We start from the raw sequence: 6,062 nt of genomic DNA, 5'->3' as shown, positions 1-6,062 counted from the left end.
TGGTAAAAGATAACTTACATGACTGGGATACTGCAAGTATAAATATGAGTCAGTTGACAAGCATCTGGATTTTGATCATGTGATCAAGGGGCTACAGCAAAAGTTGTAAGTCTGAAAAATGGTCATAAGTGATTTCAGTGCCATAACTTTGAACGGTTACTAAACGATCGGTTGTAAATTGAGGACTACTTGTATATTCTGTCTTTTTGCTCTGCACAATCTTGATCTCTAAATCATTTCACAGGCTTTGATATCACTCTTTGGCATTCGGTGTCTTCAAAGCTTTCACCAGCCTACTTTATAACTCCAATAAAGAGCCATCATCCAGGATTAGATGTCACAGCTGTTCCACGTCCAGTTCCTTTCTTTTCCTATTTTGGTAATCTCAATTTTGTTTTTTTTCATGCAGATTGTAATATCTAGGTCAGGTAAAAGTTTTTTTTTTAAAAAAAGGATCTAAAAGTTATCCATTGAAATCTAACTTTTCTGAGATTATTAATCGTGTTAAAAAATAAGATTTTTTTAAAAAGTTACAGCAGGTTAGCATTTTATTGCTCTTCTGTCTGGTCTTTTTAATTCCTTTTAATATCCATTTATAATTAGCAACGATGGTTCCTAATATGGTTTTAGTTCCGTTTCAGTTGTGTGAATATTTAATTATGTACTTGTTTTTCAAATCTTGTAGCAAAAATCTAATATACCAAATCTCTGGTATTCCAGTTCATTTAAAAACTTAAAACATTTTTTTTTTGCTAATTACATATTAATTTAAACTCCTATTTTTCTGTTTAAAATTGATTTTAATCCAAAGAAGAAGTTAAACTCACTAGGTATCAAATTAAGATCACAGTTTGGAAATCTCTAATATCCATAAAGTGGTTAAACTGAAGAGGTCAGAAAGTGATTAAAAAGTGAGATTGGTTGGCTTGGTGTTTTTATAAAAGGATCTGCTACTGCTGAGAGCAAAACTACCATCTCCCTTGGCTCCCAGATCTCAACCACTGTTTTATGGTCTCCTTGCAAAGAGTTGCCATTCAGAATACTCATAGGCGATTTCCCAATCTTCTCCAGAGAGAACCGAAGATCAGTCTACTTGTCAAGGTTTTGTTCTTTACAGCAGCCATTGTTTCTGCTCATTCGTGGAGAAGTCTTCAGTCAGCCAGGAACAGTTCATTTTTAAGAACTAAAGATCCCAGTTGGATTCATTATTTCTCTGCTTTGCTCTATTTGTGGTCTCACTATTTGATTGTTGCCTGTCAAATAAGTAAAATGGCTATAGCTAAGAAGAATTCAACCAATGCTAGTAGGAATTATTTGGAGGGGAAAAGTCAAAGCTTGAACTGAGAATTGGAAGAAAGTATGTGGGAATGTGAACATATGAGGAGAATTGGAATAAAATAGTTTAAATTTGAGGCTAGTTCTTCATTCTGTCATTAATGGCATACACTCATTTTCAGTTTTCAGATAGGATTATTTTTTAGTTCAAACACAATTAGCAGCTTAATTTTCTGCTATTGTGAATTGGCTGTCTTTTATGCAATATGTATTTAGCCTGCAATGAAACATTAAATCTTGAAAATGCAGTATATATAGGTCATCAATTACATTGCTCTTTTATAAAATAAATAAATCATTTAGTTTGAAATGGGGTATTTGCTCAGAACAGAAGAAAGCATTTTGTACTTAGGTCAGCATGATCTTATGAAATGTTCTTTACGGCAAATTTGAAACTTGTTTTTCCATGAAAGTAGACAAAGTGAAGAGAACATGTAGCCTAAAGAAAAATTTATCAAGGACATACCAGTACTTCTCAATAACTTGTAGTGCATACTAGATGCATTAATAGAGAAGCATATAATAAAACCTCATTCTAGCAGAGCCATTTAAAAGACTGCATGGACTAGACAAAATTTGTGTCCAAGCATTACCTCAAAATAATGGATAATGGGTTGTTTTTAACAATCTACATAAATTATCATTTATTCTACTTTATATCATTTGTACATCCAATTATGAATATGTAATATAATTTATCCCAATTAATATTGTACCAATTGTATAAATTGACAGAAATGTACCACACACCCTATCCCTCATACCTACCAGTATGAATTCTACAATTTTGCAACTAACTGCAGCTGGGAATGCCGGGGGGGGGGGGAGTATAAACATACAAGGGCAACATTAATATCAACGAATTCTTTAGCTGTGACACCACAAAGAATATAGTATATTAGCTTAGCCCTTAAGTAATTTTTTATACATACTAAGAATTTGTCACTTCTGTACACAGATTAACCAATTTTGGTAGTCTGCCCAAACCCAATACATATTTGATTTGGATACAACCCAGAGTGCACAACTTTTGGGTACAAGTGTTCTAGAGTGGGAGACGTGGGGAAAAAAGGCAAGCCATGGGAAGTGTCTAAAGGAAAAGAAGACATTGGGAAGAGAAGAGGATTATAGACTAATCAGATATGCTCTAATTAAATTCAAATGCAAAGACTTGAAGGAAGGAAGGGGCGAAGATTGGTGGCTTTGTGGCCTTTCAGGCTAGATAGAGGAAAGGCAAGAAGCATAGAAGTGTATATGCTGTAATAGTCCTCTGCCTTCGTCTCAGCTGAAACTTGGCAAAACCAAACTTCTGGGTTTTGTTTTAATTATTGTTAGTATCATCAAATCTATTTGCCACCCATCTCGCAGTTTGAAGCAACCAAATCAATATCTACCCACCACCACATTGTTGCTTCATTCATATAATGAAAACGCATTTTCTGTTTCACGCATATCCAGAGCAAATACTCATCATGCTATTATTTTGAGGCAGAAAATATTACGTAAGCTGCCCAAAAAAAAGAAGTAGCAGCGACCAAAAGAAATTGGATGCAGGAAATAAAAGGGAATTTTAACCAATTGTCGTTCATCCCAACGTAATACACTATTTTGCAATACTGTACCTGTCTAGCCTTGCCCTTTTTTTTTTAAATTTGCATTTATATCCCGCCATTCTCCGAAGACTCAGGGCGGCTTACACTATGTTTTTTGTTTTTTGAGTGGGATCAATTGGTGATTATTTGGAGAGGAAACCTGGTTGGGGGGGAGGGGAGAGGAATTTGTTTAAAGGGAAAGGATGGATTCCGATTGTGTGAGGTAGATATAATTTTAATGCTCATATTATTATGTTGGTAATCCCTATTATAATTTGGTTTATTAATAGCTTTTAGAGATGAGTTTATAGAAAATGGGGGAAGATATAGAAAGAAGATATCTTTGGTTTTATTTTAAGAAATAGTGACAAGTTCTTAATGTTGATTACATTGGCTGGGAATGAAGGGGGAGGATTCTTTTTTTAGTTTTCTATTTTTATCTTTTCTTCTGCACCTTTTTTCTTTAATGTATTTGTTTTGTAGTTATATAAGTTCTAGTTGCAAATATCCCTAATAAAATTATTCAAAAAATGTTGGTGATGTTGTCACATAGGAAAAGAAAATCCAAAACTGCACAAACAAAATGACAGAGGAAACCAAGAAATAAGAAGCATGAACCTGGGGAAACTCAGCACAGAAAAAGATAAAATATATAAATATATTAACATCTTAGGCACTAAGACATTGAAATGGATTGGAATGAGAAGATCATACAATTCAGGATGTTAAAAACAAAGACAAAACAGGGCTCTTTTCATAATAGGGAACAATATAGCAAGGACAGTATTTGGAACAATAACCAAGTAATATCAATTAGACTTCATGAACAACCATTCAAAATGTTGATTATCCCAAGTCTGTGCTCATGATGCAGAAGAAGAGTAGGTTGGTTTTATTTTTGACTTTTAAAGTTCTACATGGCATGAGACCCATGTTATTTGAGAGACTACCTCTCCCCAGTGGCTCCTACCTGTCCCATCAGGTCTGGCAGGAGAAGCGTGTGAGGCTGCCATCAGCTAAGGAGTTTCATCTGTTTTGTCCTAGGAGGAAACCCTATTGTGCCACAGCCCCCAACCTGTAGAACATCTGTAAGGCTGGCTCCAACACTGTTGACCTTCAGATGGCCCTCAAAACAAGGTTTTGTAAACGACCTTGGAGATCCCATGGTCCCAGCCTGTAGGATGGTTATACAATTGTTAACTGATGTGTTCTCTCTAGGCTGGCTGCCATTTTGTCTTTTATTTTTTGTTCATTTTAATTTAAACTTTAATGTTATAGATTTTTATTTATTTTGATTTTATGTATTTTGTTTTATTCTGTACGCTGCCCAGAATCACTATGTGAGATAGGCAGCGATACAAATACGATAAATAAAAGGATTCCATAAGAACTGAATAGACTGTGCTACTAAGATATGCTGGCATGTGGTTGGTGCCCAGAAGAATTGTTTGGAGCATGAATAAGGGAGGAGTTATGGAAAGAAGAGACACTTGCATGTATCCTTATACATGATGACAAATTACTAAATCTGTATTTGTAAATAATTGGAAGCCATTGCTTTAAATATTTTTCTCTGTCTCTTATTTGTTCCTGTTTTGTCTTTGCACTTTTTCTTTTTTTTTCTTTTTGAAGTTCGTTTGCATTGTCTTTTACTATTATAATTTTCAATAAAAATATTTTTTTCAAAAGACAAAAATAATGGAATGAACTCAATAGAGGCTCATTGATTATAGAAGAGTTTTTCATTGTGATGATCATTGAGTGAAATGTGCTGAGATAAATGGGAGTCCTGGAACATCTCATTGTCCTCATGGGAAATCTATATACAAGTCTAGAAGCCACAGTCCAGACAGAATTGTAAAACAGACTAATTCCAGATCAAGAAAGAAGTAAGGCAAGACTGTATACTCTGCTCTTATTTATTTATTCAACCTATATGCTGGATATACTGTATATTGAAGGAAGCTGAATTGGAAAAAAGTATATGTGCACTTTAGAAAATTAGCGAGTCCAGGGCTAAAGCTGAAGGAACTTATCTGTAATTATAATTAGATATGACTTAAACAAGCAACTTTGGGAATTTTCATGGGCTTTAAGTATCTTTAATTTCCTCCCGACAGCCACTTTCAGAACTAAATTCAGTTTCTTCACCTGAAAACCTGAAGAGAATGATAGGTCATTGCCAATTATGAGGAGTATAATACACAGACAGTCCTCAGTTTATGAGTCCAAAATTTTGGTTGCTAAGTGAGAAATTTGTTAAGTGAGTTTTGTCCCATTTTACAACTTTTCTTGCCACAGTTGTTAAGTGAATAACTGCAGCTGTTAAGTTAGTAACATGGTTGTTAAGTGAATCTGGTTTCCCCATTGACTGCTGGTCAGAAGGTCACAAAAGGTAATCACATGACTCTGGGACACTGCAACCGTCATAAATGCAAGTCAGTTGTCACAAGCATCCGAATGTAAATCACATGCTGCAATGGTCATAATTGTGAAAAATGGTCATAAGTCACTTTTTTCAGTGCTGTTGTAACTTTGGAAGGTCACTAGGTGAACTGTTGTTAAGTGGAGGACTACCTGTAGTACCCACCAGGCTCCGATAGGCAGAGTTTGCATCGCACCCTAAACCTGCTTGATGTCTGTGGTTTGTATGAAAATTGAAATTTTAGTTTATTGAACAAACCCAGCCAAGATTTAGTCAGTAAATCGGTTAGCAATTTCACCATGTAAGTGGTTTAAAAGGCCTTAACGTCAAATTTTAAAGACTGTTGGAAATCTTCTAATTGGCTCATCCTCTAAAATTGCATAGACATTATTCTTCAGAATGATTAATCACAGTTTTCCAGCCTGGCTTAGACAGAAAGTGTCAAATATTTAAAAGTATTTCTTAAGCCGGTTTTGATAATCCTTTCCCTTTCAAAATTTTCTCCCCAGGGAGGGAGGAGGGAGAAGCCTTCAAAGGAAAAAGCACCCTTGTTCAAACAACAGGAATTGCTCTAGATCAGAGGTCTTCAAACTTGGCAGCTTTAAGACTTGTGGACTTCAACTCCCAGAATTCTCCAGCCAGCTATGCTGGGAATTCTGGGAGTTGAAGTCTACAAGACTTAAAGCTGCCAAGTTTGAAGTCCTCTGATC

Source organism: Ahaetulla prasina, chromosome 1, assembly GCF_028640845.1.
Source record: "Ahaetulla prasina isolate Xishuangbanna chromosome 1, ASM2864084v1, whole genome shotgun sequence".
NCBI lineage: Eukaryota > Metazoa > Chordata > Lepidosauria > Squamata > Colubridae > Ahaetulla > Ahaetulla prasina.
The sequence above is the reverse complement of the archived record's forward strand: the minus strand, read 5'-3'. Positions refer to the sequence as shown.